The sequence below is a fragment of the Mytilus californianus genome, unplaced genomic scaffold, assembly GCF_021869535.1.
Source record: "Mytilus californianus isolate M0D057914Y unplaced genomic scaffold, xbMytCali1.0.p SCAF_6, whole genome shotgun sequence".
In the NCBI taxonomy this organism is placed as follows: domain Eukaryota; kingdom Metazoa; phylum Mollusca; class Bivalvia; order Mytilida; family Mytilidae; genus Mytilus; species Mytilus californianus.
The window spans coordinates 13,931,233-13,945,092 of NW_026262712.1; the positions used below are offsets into that span (position 1 = coordinate 13,931,233).

The 13,860-nt window shown below is 32.0% G+C and overlaps 1 long non-coding RNA gene across 1 annotated transcript; it reads right to left on the minus strand.

Moving 5' to 3' along the window:
• Nucleotides 1–5,057: 5,057 nt before the first annotated feature.
• LOC127704686 (uncharacterized) lies at nucleotides 5,058–11,238 on the minus strand. Its single transcript, XR_007983464.1, has 3 exons — nucleotides 9,359–11,238; nucleotides 6,694–6,807; nucleotides 5,058–5,143 (listed from the first exon to the last, which is right to left on the minus strand). It is a non-coding gene; the product is annotated as an uncharacterized LOC127704686 (long non-coding RNA).
• Between the last annotated feature and the right edge of the window lie 2,622 nt (nucleotides 11,239–13,860).

Consider the following 13,860-nt stretch of genomic DNA (forward strand, 5'->3'; position numbering starts at 1 on the left):
CGAGAAAACTAACGGCCTAATGTATGTACAAAATAATGAATGAAAAACAAATATGTAACAGAGCAACAAACGACAACCATTAAATTACAGGCTCCTGACTTGGGACAGGCACATACAGAATATGGCGGGGTTAAACTAGTTTGTTGGCGCCAGACCTTCCATGCTTGTGCGTTTTTTCTTTTTTTTTTTTTTTTGGGGGGGGGGGGGGGGACTTACTATGTAGTTAGTAATGGATGAGCCGCTTGAATAACATTTATGACCAGGTTGTTGATTGAATCATAAGTATCTGAAACTAATCAGATATCGATTCTTTTTACAGATGCCAACAATCGTGAATTCATCAGGTATATGTCAAATCTATGTATCTCTCCCTAAAACAGCGTAATCACGATAGCCGTACCTATATTTATTTCAAGAAAATATAACAACAAGGTATGCATGTCTACTGTTAAAAATATGTAGTACGGGTGGAGTGTAAGATGTATCTGGTGTTGACCCTTACCATAACAGCATTTAAGTGATTTGATTTGTATAGCTTTTTGTTGTCTGCTGTGTTAATATTATAACTTGTGCTATAAATTAAGATATATTTTATTCTGCATGCAGTTTTCCTCGAATATGAGAGAAACTAATTACCTACAGTTTTTAAGGAATTATATGTTTAAAATGAAATTGTTTCATCACTGTAGTATATGTGTATATATTGTTATTTGGTCGATTTAAAAAGCTCACTCGAGCTTGTGTTTATGAAGTAGTGGTATAGAGGCACAGTTCATTTTGCTTTATTTTTTGGTTGATCAAGGGATGGAGCTTTGCCATCATTGCATTGTGACGTCATTTACTAAAAGAAAGCATTATGACATCATAACACCATTGACAGATTAAGAGATTTGCAAACGCGTGGCCGATTGTCATTTGACCGAAAAGGATGCCGACATCATTTAGGAATTACTGCGCATGCTTGAACGGAAGTCTTTATTTTTTGTCACTATTTTGAAAGGAATGGCCTTGGATTTTCCTGCCATTTTTGTGTGCAAAAACTATTGGCTGGGTAGGTGGTGTGTATGGTTTACGGGTTTTTACTTTTGATTTTAAGGGTACTTGGTGCAAAAAGGATAAACAGTGGATTAAAGCTGAACCAGAATGTCATTGAGACTCAATAGAAATTACATCAATTAGAATGGCTGTTACAGAAAATTTCTGTCCATCCTAAACCGTTTAACAAGGGTTCCAGTGCTTTCTAAAAGGTCTGCGTTTTCAAGTTCGGTCACGAAACGTATACATGTAGTATTCAATTCCAGAGGGATTAGGTTTGTTAATTCTGTAAAAGGGAGATAACTGTGCTTCCTGTTTTCGGTTATTGAAAGGATTTGTCCGATTTTTGCAGTTTTCTTTAGAATTTCGCCATTTATTTTTGTGGGTTTGTTTAAAATGGATTTTAACTGCTTTCAGAGCTCCTGTCACACTTATTGTGTTCCGTTGAGGGTTTTTGTTGCTGCTGCTGCTTCTGCTTGATGATTGGGTATTGCTGTTGCTGATGCTAATGCTGCTCGAGGGTTTGAAATTGCTAATGCTGCTGCTTCCCGAGAGTTCGGTATTGTTGATTCTGGTTTTAACACATTTTGTAGCTATAAACTAGTATTTAACAAACGGACGAGACACACCTTTTACAATTAGAAATGCCTTGAAGGTGGAGTTCTTCTGCTGTTGTTGCCGCTCGAGGATTAATTTATGGTAATATGATAATGGTGTGTGCCTGCTCTTGTCACTCAAATGGTGCTCATCTATCATTTTTGATGGATTTTGCTGCAGTTGCTGTTCGAGGCTGTGTATTGCTGCTGCTTAGGAATGGATTTAAGGTTATATTATAATGGTTTTGGCCGCTTTTGGAGCTGCAATCGTGCTCATTTATCACGGTTAAGGGTGTTTGGTGCAGCTGCTGCTACTGTTCAATGATTGTGTATTTGTGCTGCTGCTGTTGCTGTTTGAGAGTTTGCTATGACTGATAATTAAGGAACTTTCATTATGTTTCTAGGCTGATCCTGTTTTTTATTTGCGATATATTTTGTTGCTTTATTCCATCGGCATTATCCCAAGTTTCAATAGGCTGTTCATTTTCATGCTCCCTTAAACGTCTTGTAGTATCGTTGATAATCTTGTGAACTAAATATTTTCCATCTCCTTTTGTTTGCAAATCATATTTGCATATCTGTTTCAATTCAAGGGAAAGTGTTTTTTGTTTTTGTTTTATAGATCAGGTCATGGGATACAGCTATATCATAAGTCGTCAATATGTTCTTTTGTATTCTTTTCAGTTCACTGGTCAACAGTCAGAGTTATTGAAGACACTTATTTGTGAACATTTGATTTAAATTTTTTCAAGGCTGTTTCTAAGATGTTTTTGAGCTGTTCATCGCTGCTCCCGATAATTTTTGAGTTGCTCACATCTGCTCCAGATGTTTTTCGAGTTGCCCTCGGGGTGCTCCGGTAATTTCTTGTTTTGCTCCAGAAATTGTTTCAAGATGTTTCAAGTTTTTTAAATCAAATCACTGTGGATGCTCAAGATTGATTAAACATTTCTATGATGAACTGTAAAGGACTCGGATTGATATTCGTGTTCCAAAGGGAGATACCTGTCATTCCTTGTGTTCCTTATTATAAATCCGTTGACTTTGTATAAACTATCATGTTTGTCTTGCAAACATAGTTTATTTATTAGTTAAATTGATCTTCAAACTAGATTTAAGTTAGTGCTCGAATTTTAAAGAGAGGCAAAGGATACCAATGGGACAATAACACTCATAATTAGAAAATAAACTGACAATGTCATGGCTAAAATGAAAAAAAAAAAAAAACAGACAAACAACAGTACACAAAACACAAGATAGAAAACTAAAAACTGAACAACACGAACCACAACAAATACAGGGGGTGATATCAGGTGCTCCGGAAGGGTATGCAGATCCTGCTCCATATGTGGCACCCGTCAAGTTGCACCCGTCTATTTTTTAATTGATAATTTGAGTTTTGTCTTTTATTGAATACACCCAAAACTCTTGTTTTCAGTTTGTCCAAAACTCTTTGTTGTTACATAACTGCTCCTGGATAGGTGTTATTAAAAAAGAATAAAAATGCTCTGTGGTTTTGTCGATATCGATTTTGACACTGTGAGAAGAGATGCATTGCTCTATAAAAAGCCAATAAATGATATTAATGGTTATATGTATAAGATTGTTCATAATATGTATGATTATATACAATCATGCTGTCATGCAATGATGAGAAATGTGATTATTTTCAAAGCAGCATTGGACTACGGAAAGGGGCGAATTTATCACTTTTGTTTTTTCTCTCTTTTTGAAAGATGTCTTTTATAGATAACATATATTAGGTTGAACACAAACAATATACTAGAAGATAAACTAGATGTCTTAAGTGAATTTTTGGCACTCTACTGTGCATACGATACTGTGCTACGCACAAATTCAGAGAGATAAAAGAATATTTTAACAATGTGATTGAAAAGATTGTTATCATGAATGGCATTATCTAATGTGCTGAACATTTATGGCTTTAGAAAAAACTAAATAAAATGATCAAATGTATATTGCTTTTCCAAATAATATTAAATTGAAAGAAGTAATGAATATAACCCAAAAAAATCAAATTAGAAAAAGTGATGTACATGTATAAGGCAAAATAATTCATGTGTTTTCGCCTGGCATTTTTTTTTATTGTAAACAGTGTACATTTGTTGTTCTTTTTATTTCTGTGCTTTAAATTTTTGGCAACTTCTGATAAAAATGTGTATTGACAAAGGTTTAACAAAATTAAGATATTCATAGCGCTCTTAAAACGCTCAACCCCTCCACATTATGTATATACATGTCCAAAGCCAGGAGAATGTTACTTTATGATTTCTTTGATTAATGTGTTTTGATTGTCTTAACTGTCGCACTAAAACAGGTTGTAGGTTATGTCACATGAATTATTTGACCTTATTTATATAAATGCATCGTATTGCTAACTATACGGTATGGGTTTGGCAAATTAGTGAATAATATGTTTTCTTTAAGTTCGCATCTTTGTTGTTTCGTCTTTGCTTTGGATAAGTGGACTAATGGGGGAGGTGATCTAGTCGGTTTCAGGATGTCGTGGTTACGATCACAAGCGGTCACAACAACGAATGGAAAACTGGCGTTAGCGATTCTCCCTTGATCAAGCGGCATTTGAAATTACAACCAAGACTGCTTGACTTGGAGGCAAAATAATGTATCCGGGTTAAATATGATTTCTTCGTGTGGAGTATTTACCTTGTCAACTAGCACGTTAAAAATCTGTGGTACTGGTTGTTTAGCCTTTATTCTATCAACATCGACTTTGGAGGATAGTGTTCGCATTAATATTCGAAATCTTACACCACATTTTTCTAAAACAAGTACTTTTTGTGTACTGGTTGTTATTATCATGGTATATGTTTGTGTTGTTTTTTCGATCTTTTTTTTTAAATGGGGACAATTGAGAGACAAAAATCCATCTTTTTATCCTTGTTCTTGATTAATTTTAGAAACCTATTTGCCTTCGTTTGATATTATGTTTGTTATGATTATTTTCCTAATTTATGTTTGAAGAAGATTGCTGTAATTCGATCTGTAATGGTCAGTTTAAGGAATCAATATTTAACTTAAAAAGGGAATAGTGGTTTAGTTGTATATTCAGATGGACAACAGTTGAACTGAGTTTTGTTTTCAAATTAAACATTCTGATAAGTTTTGATTGTCAAGTCCACACGTAGAATTAAGTTAACTTCATTAGTTAGTGTTCAATTACCTCGAGGTATGTATCATGAATTATGAAAAACGTTCACCTGAAAATACATAGTGAAAAAGGATACATTTTAAGTCTTATGGTATAGGTTAGACTGCAACAATCAGATTTATCTAACCGCTTTGTTAGATTCAAGCTATATCAAATCTTGTTTTCTAGTTTAGCGAACAGTGATACATGTACATTGTTTTAACGAGAGGTGTGTGTTATTGTTGTTAAAACTTATCAAAATATAAGTCAGATGCTGGAGGAATTATTTCACCTAACATCAGTCTAATATCAGCTGATAAACGCTTTAAAATCTTGAGGTTTCAATCTAAAAAAGAATAGTCATAAATCATCAGATATGTATAAATGTCTAGTATATAGTTAGGGTCAGTTCTAAACTGCCTTGACAGCTGTACGAATAAGCTGTCATTTAACTGTTCTAAACAGTTCTACCTTAAATATGGACTTTTGCAGAACCGTCATGATAAGTTCTTTGGTGAACTGTCCGAATCTGTTTTAGGTATAACGAAAGGCCATCACTCGAAAAAGAAAAAAGACAATCTAACATCTTTCATTAGAACAAAAACAAGCAAGTATCTACTTCAAAGGTGAAAATTTACGAAGAGTTGCTTTAAATATAGAACAAAAACTGACAATTCAGATCCTATTCAAAACGTTAACTTTTATTTATGGCCAACTATTACGTTGAGTGTTTCAAAACCAAATCGTCTTTTCGAGGAAATTCAACATCCTTCCTTCCTATTTTTTAGGAAATATTGTTTTTCACCAATTAAATGAAGGAAATATTATTGTGTTTTTAATTGCTTGATACACAGTGTAATCTTAAACCAGAAATCTAAACTGATTTTTTGTTATAATGTGATGTTTAATTAGTATTTTTTAAATCACCTTATAAATTAATATGGACCAAAAGAGAACAGCCTTGGACTGATAGCCTTTTTTTGGGTACGCAATCGTGAATTGTGTGTGTTTTAATATGTTGGTCAATTTCCCACACCGTTTGGACTGAGTGAATCACAATTTAAGGAGAACACCAGTTATTCTGATATGTTATTTAAGATCATTGGCGCAACGTCTTTAGGACAACTCGATAAAGAACTATTTGGTATGTTTATCTTATCTTATACTTCTTGTTGAGTCATGATCTAGACCGGACAGTTATTCGCTGGCTGAATGGTGTCCATGGGTATATGGAGCTCTACCTCAATATTGCTGAAAATTATTATATATTATATGTTGACATATGGACAACAATTTTCTAACAGTAATGTACTGTAGAAAATGAAAAACAACACGTTATAAATTATTGCATGCGTGCGAAGCACTTTTCTGGATTTACCTTCACCAGGAATGCTCATAGCCGAATATTTGAAAGCCAGGGATGTATAGAAACCAAAACCAGTTGAAGAACAGTTCAATATATTTAAGAGACACATGTTAAACTATGCTGAAATTAATGGATTTTGTTGTAAGTAGCTTTACAAGGTTGCTGTATTGTTTATTGTATTGTTCTAGTATGAGTCTGTTTTCATTTTTATTTTGAAAAAAAAAAATTAAAAGAATGTGTTACAGTACTTATTTGTATAACATGTGTAAGTTTTCCTCAAAATGTGTGTCGATATTCCAAAAGCAGAAAAAAATATAGGCATAAAATTGAGAATGGAGCCTACTTGATAAAATATAAATATTGTTTCTCCTATTTCCTTTGAACTCAGCAAGTCATTAGAAACGACTGTTTTTGCTATCAGCTTTTAGAAACCCGTTTGCTCGTATATGCAATTAAACGTATGCTAAATCTGACAGCACAAGCCCATATAGTGTAAAGCTTTAGCAATAAATGATTGTCAACATACTCACGTGAATTAATTAAGTGCAAATGAGCATATGGTTTTAATTCCTTTGAGTGTATTGCCATATTGTCAAGTTGATATGTACAGTTGAAGTATTCTTCCTCAATCATGTCAATAGACGCTAGATAAATGAAAAATCATATCAATTGGAATACTTAAGAATTAAGTTTAAATTTAATATGGCGTTTGAATTAACAAACTCAGTCTGCAAGAAGAACATGTTTTATCCACTAGTAAGAAAAGACCGTATTTGAGTATTTTGGGTTGAAGCAAAATTATTAATAGCTTTCAACCCTCTTTTTTTATTCCGTTGATGTATAAAAGCTAGTAATAGTGCATAGCTGAAATTAAATGACGAAAAAAACCAAAACATTGTTTTAAATGAAAGTAATACCTAAACACAAAATGACTTAAATAAAAACATGTGTTGCTAGCGTAATAAAGTACAACATTTTTGTACAATAGATTTATTATATTACTGCATACTACTGTATCAAAAAGATACAAAGTTAATATAATTATGATTGCAAAAAAGTAAAGATTCATTGAGCATATTTCATTATGATAAAGAATTAACAGAAAAAAGAAAATCAAACTTGCGTGATAAAATGTAGGGCGCAAAACAAGTGTGTTTTGAATAACGTGAGCAGACAACATGGTTTGGAAAAATTATCAAAGATACCAGTGTTTTAATGTTAGTTCGACTCTTACGCTAACATAAGACTATAATTTACAAAAAGCATTAACACAAAACATTTGAAACATAATATGTACTAATTTACCTGTGGAAATGTACACTATGTTGTAAAACGACTTTATGTGTATAATCTAGAAACGTTTGTGGAGCAGGATCTGCTTACCCTTCCGGAGCACCTGAGATCAACCCCAGTTTTTGGTGGGGTTTATGTTGCTCAGTCTCTAGTTTTCTATGTTGTGGTTTTGTGTACTATTATTTGTCTATTGGTCTTTTTCTTATTTAGCCATGGCGTTGTCAGTTTATTTTCGACTTATGAGGTTGAATGTTCCTTTGGTATTTTTCGCCTCTCTTTCAGGCAAATCCAATGTATACCAAACCAAAGTGTCAGGTACATGTAGCTTAACGGTGAATAGGACAGTGACATGTTTCCTTTTTTAAATACATCAACAAGTTTAAGAAAAAAGTATGTTATCAGTAATGTCAGAAGGAGGAATCAATTTTACAAAAAGCTTCAGAATAAACTACTAAATTCGAAACCGAACAAAAAATGGTTCATTTTTAATCGTGTTTCGTCTTATATATATACAATGTGGCAGTCAGCAGGGTTTAAGAACATCAGTTGTTCGACCTGTTAGTCAAATGCGTTTTGTTAAAATATACTTTTCACTTTTTGATCTTTTGGAAAATGTTGTTTGTGCTGTATTTAGACCCCTCTACAAAGAAATTTGTTTTACTTGCACACGTATAAAATTGCAGTTTTTATCCAACGCAATCATAGGTTTGAACGTTGTTTTCAATTTAGAGTTGTTTATATCTTTTCGTTTGGGCTTGTATTATATTTTCCTTCGGGTTAATATGATCCGTTCATCTTATTTCGACTCTTTAAAATTCAAGAGTCTATCCTAAATTGAAGTAAATTATATGGCCTTCCAAATACCGTTTTGATTGCCAAATAAACGATCACTAGATGTAACAAATTGAATCTTAATTTTTAATATTATACCAAACAGAAAACAATAAACTATATATCTTTTGGACGTTTCAATGTTGAACAAGTGACTGACAATTCTTGTCGTTCACATATATGTATTTTGTATAAAACAAGACATGACAGAAAGCATGTGACATTATTTAATACTGTTTCGTACGTACATTTTTTCATCAGTTTTTAAAAATTAGGCAAATATGACGGAGAGAATAAGAACAATGCCAGTCAGATACCCTCTTATAATTACTTCGATAAAATCAAACAGCCTAACCAGAAAAAAAAAATGCTATACTATATTTCCTATGATAACATGCTGATATGATTAAAATGTCAGAAGCATATTCCTTCAAGAAAAGGTAGTTACTTATATTTAATATGACCAAAATCAATTATTTTACATTTTGCATGTGTGTTGCACCACAGGAGAATTAAAAGTGACATATCCTCACTAAGCAAGCTACGGTGAATACATGACTACAATATCATACCATCTTTTACAATAAAATCAAATGCTTTTTTTAAATGGAAGTGTCTTGTTTTTTATGATTCTAAATGCCATATAATCCTATCCTACCGAAGACGTTTTATCAGAGTATAACGAATATTTTTGATAAGTGAAATAATTGTTTGGTTATCTTTTTTTCTTTCGACAATTAGAAAGTATTGCAGCATATATATTTTCAAGGTTTATATGGTAATCTTTCGTACGACTTTTTAATTGATGAAAACCAAATTGTATCGTTTAACTTCACTAATGGAAATATATTTTTGTGCGAAATTTAACAAATTCTTGAAATCATTAAAAGTGTTACATACATGTATGATGTAAGCAAAAAGCATCAGTGTACAATCAAATTATTCTTAGTCTTATAATTTTGAATATACTTTTAATACCACTTTCTTTATCGGTGAAAACAAAAATCGCCGTTTAAAGAAAATAAACGGAAATGTTGATTAAACGAAACTCAAGGCAATGCAAATACTTACATTTTGGTTTCACTTCACTGATTTGAACAGCCTCTGACGTTTTTCTATTGGTGTCTGTGCACAAACATGAATTTTCCTGCTCCGGATATGTACATGCTTTTTTTAAAATAAAAAAGGAAATAGTAATAAACAATTCTTATTATAAATGTGTCTGTCTTAATGTTTGTAGAATGCATAAAGTTAATTATCTATGGATAATATATCATTTAATCTTAGGAGGTTGCATGTTCAATTGCTAATATTGTCGTTAGAAGATATAGATATTCGGATAACATATGTCGGCATGGCTAAACACAATAAGTCTTTTGGAAGTGCCTGAGAAAATATGTATATGCATGCTAAAAAAATCAGTAAGAATAATGCTTGGACAGTATCCATCAATAGAAGGGAGGTATTGGCCATGAAAACGTTGTGAACCGAAAAAGCACGTGTTCACTAACCTATGACTTGGACAACAATGTATGTATCGTAACTTAACGACAGTGGTTATTTGTCAGGCAAAATGGACAGCAGATTCTGCCCAAGTTTGGTTTCCATCGTGTTGTGACTTATTTGTAAATACTAATCATTGGTTGTGGTAATAGTGGAAAAACTAAAGAGATTGTGGTTACGACAATTCAAATATATTTGTGGTTATTTGTGACATAAACAGTCAAAAAAATCATGAAGGTGTTATCACAATACTGTTCACTCTTCCGCTAGTGTGACTTAAGCCAATGTTACTTATCTCTGACTTTTCACCTGCAAGTGCAAAACGACGGCTACTAGTAGTTTTACAGAACTGATTACCCTTTCGGAACGCCTGATATCACAATGTTTTTTAAATACGAATATTGTGTTATTCAAATTTAATTTTACGAAATGTTAAAAATTATCTAATATTTAGGAATTATCCCCATCTTGCAAAGCGATGATTACTTGTCAGGATTTGGCTTTAACTGCATTCTTTTTTGTTATATCAGGTCTGAATAAGTTTTGGAATTTCAAATATTCTTGCCTCGAACCTCACTGAAGAGACATTTATGGTCGAAAAGCATATCTTGTGCAGTTTAATTGGTGCCGGTATTGTAATTACTACCAGACGGTCGATACCTCTGCTGGTAAACCGAAAGCCAGGAGCCAGTACCGAAATGAAAATGAGCATATTGTGTCATTGAAATTTGCTGTTGCAAAATTTTGAACTAAAATTACGGGATATATTTCTTTCATGCAAAGCTTTAATTTAGAACAGGCTATCTACTACTTTATATATGAAATGTTCACCTCATTTTATAACGACTATATGGTTATAATCTAGAATCTTTCAGACAAATCCAAAGTATACCAAACCTTAGTGTCAGGTACATGTAGATTAACAGTGAGTTGGAACCGTGATATCTTTAAATTCTCGAATATATAAACAAATTTAAGAAAAAATTTATCAATCATGTCAGTATAAAAAATAATATATAAAGACAATGCTGTTTAAATAGCGAAATACGTTTGAAACACATTAGGATTTGCGAGCGCATGATATCTATGCTTGTAATTGGGCGATAACGTTCAGTACGTGTATGCAAGTGTCTTCTTTTTTGTCATACTTCGTGTTATTTGAAACAAATGTTTCAGTTTTCTAGATTTCAATGAGTTTTAACCTTTATCATTTTAGGGGGGAATAGATATCAGTAAGCGTTTAACACGAAACCTCCAAATAGACAGTATAATCAACTAATGAGTGGTTTTCCGTTTATTTATGCACTTATAATTTAGATAAATACAAAGAAAGCCACCGACCGGATGTATAATAGACAAAGATACACATCATTTCCTTTATTTTCCCACATGCCAACTGCCACATAAAAGGGAAAATCTTTCCAACTTGGCATGGAGAATATAACTAATTTTTATAGACACATACCGTCGATAATATTCACAAAAAAATATCCTAGACGTTGTTATTTAAAGAGGATATCGAATACAAAAAAATGAAGACCACGAAGACTGGATGACAATGAAAATTGATAGATCTCGTTTGTAGTCACTCGCAATCCACGAAACTGCAACATTCTAGGTACTACAAAAGGATTTCAAAAGATGACCATTTACGTGACAAGTAGACGCTGAAGCATCAACCTTAATATTGCAATTTCCATTCCGCTCGTTAGGTTCAAATTGAATGACAAAGTGCGTAGACCCTTAGTTCGTAATCTCTAGTGACATTCATACAGGGGACTTTCGTTGATTGTATTCCGTCATATATATATATATCGCTTAAAATAACGTTAAAATGTTGTGAAAGTGGCTGATATTAATTGTTGCTATCGTTCAAATAGATGTAGTTTCTCTAAATCCAGACATGACAAAAACCTGTTACATTTTTGAAACTGTTTGTACGAGCATTTTTACGTCAGGTTTTATTTTTAGGCAGATAGGATGAGGATAATGACAATTATGCCATGCAACTACCCTGTTATAATTGAGTTTGTGGATACTTGTTTTCCTATGAAAATGTGTTGATTTGATTAAAATGGCAATAGCATATTCCTTTTGAAATGGGTATTTGCTCAAACTTGATATGACCGAAAAAACAATTATATTACATTGTGCATGTTTTTGGCACCACATGTTAATCACAAATGACATATCCTGACTAAGGTGAATACATGAATACAATATCATACTATCTCATGTATCTTTTACAATAACATTATATGTTAAATTTTACATAAAAGTCCTGTTTTTCTGATTCCGAATGCCATATCATCATATCATACCTAAGACTTTTCATCAGTGTATTACTAAATATTTATTATAGTTGATATAGCTGTTTGAGTATCTGCATTTCTCACGACAAATTAAAAGCTTGTCAATATAGATATTGTCAAGGTTTATACAGTATGCTTTCGTGCGATATTTTAAAAGATGAAAACCTATACCAGAATTATGTTTTGTGCGAAATTTAACAAATGTTTGAAAGTATTAAACGTGTTACATATGATGGAAACAGACAGTATCAGTATATAATCAAATTATACTAAAACTCATAATTTTAAACAATCTTGCAAAACCTGTTTTATTATTATCAAACAGCCTCTGACATTTTTCTATTGATGACTGTATAGAAATATGATTCTTTCTGCATTATATATGTGCATGCTTTAATAAAAAAAAAAACATTAAGAAAAAATTGAAATAAACAATTCTAATTATAAGTCTAGTTGTCACAATATATTCTAGAATGTATTAAGATAATTATTTATAAATAATAAATCTGTTTCCTATTCATGCGTATGCTTAACTAACAAAGGAAAATCGGCAAGAATAATCCTTGACATTTGTCCAGTATTAGCAGGGACATATTTGTCATTAACAGGAACTATAGCAGTAATAAAGTAAAAGTTTTTTTTGTTACAAATTAAGTATGCAAGAATATGCTTTTCGTTTGAATCATTCTTATTCAACTGACATTTAGGCAAATAAATAAGTAGGTTATTGTATTGTTGTTTATTGACTAATAGATGTACTTACCTAAAACTACACCACAGCTTACAAATAGTAAAATAACTGAAAAAAAGGGCAATTAGAAATCAATATGTCTTTCTAGCAACAAAAGTCTTTTTTTTCTTGCATGTATTATTGCTTTTGGTGAAAAATAGAGAAACATGCGAGATCAATTATCGCGATTTTTGTGATTTTTTAAATGTGGCATACACATAATGCAATTTAAATGTTACATTTCAAACTTTACATTTAAAACATTACATTTTTTCCTTAATCTCGTTGCAGTTTAAGCAAATTTTAAAACTTTGCAAAAATGTGCAGTTTGCAATAAATAAAAATGACTTGATGAGGGAATTGTTGGCACATTGGATACCAGTGTAATTCGATTTTTTTTCTGCAATTGACCTAAAAATATAATGAAAGATCATGCCCTATTCTCGAGTAGTCTGTTTGTTGTCATATCACATTCCATATGCTGCATAAACAAAATTGTCTGGGAAAAAGGTAAACAGTTTTTTTTAATTGAAAATTAGTTATTTCGTTTCAAATTGACATTTTAGTAGATTAATAAATCGTAATTGTAAATATTCAAGTTTCGTCTTATTGAAAACTAATGTAATGGTAAAACTGTTGGATTTGTATTTTTCAACATTGTTTTTTAATGTTTTTGGAACTGTTGTTTATCTTTTCATTTTTTTTTCATTTTTTAAAATATCACATGTCCGTCAACAACTTGAATTGTATATGACCACTTCGAATCTTCTTACTTGTTCTCTTCTACTGTGTATAATTAAATGCTGGAAGTCATACTTCCCATATAAAACTTTTGCTGTATAACCGAAAAAAGCGTGAAATAACCAGGAATGGCAAGAATGCCGACCATATTTATTCTTACTTTTCAAATGTTCGGATTTCTAACAGTGACAACAATTTACCAAAAAAATTGTATTTTGACATATCTTATAAACATGATAAAGTGAACAAACAATTAAGTTCTTGACACATGTTAACCGTAAAGTGAA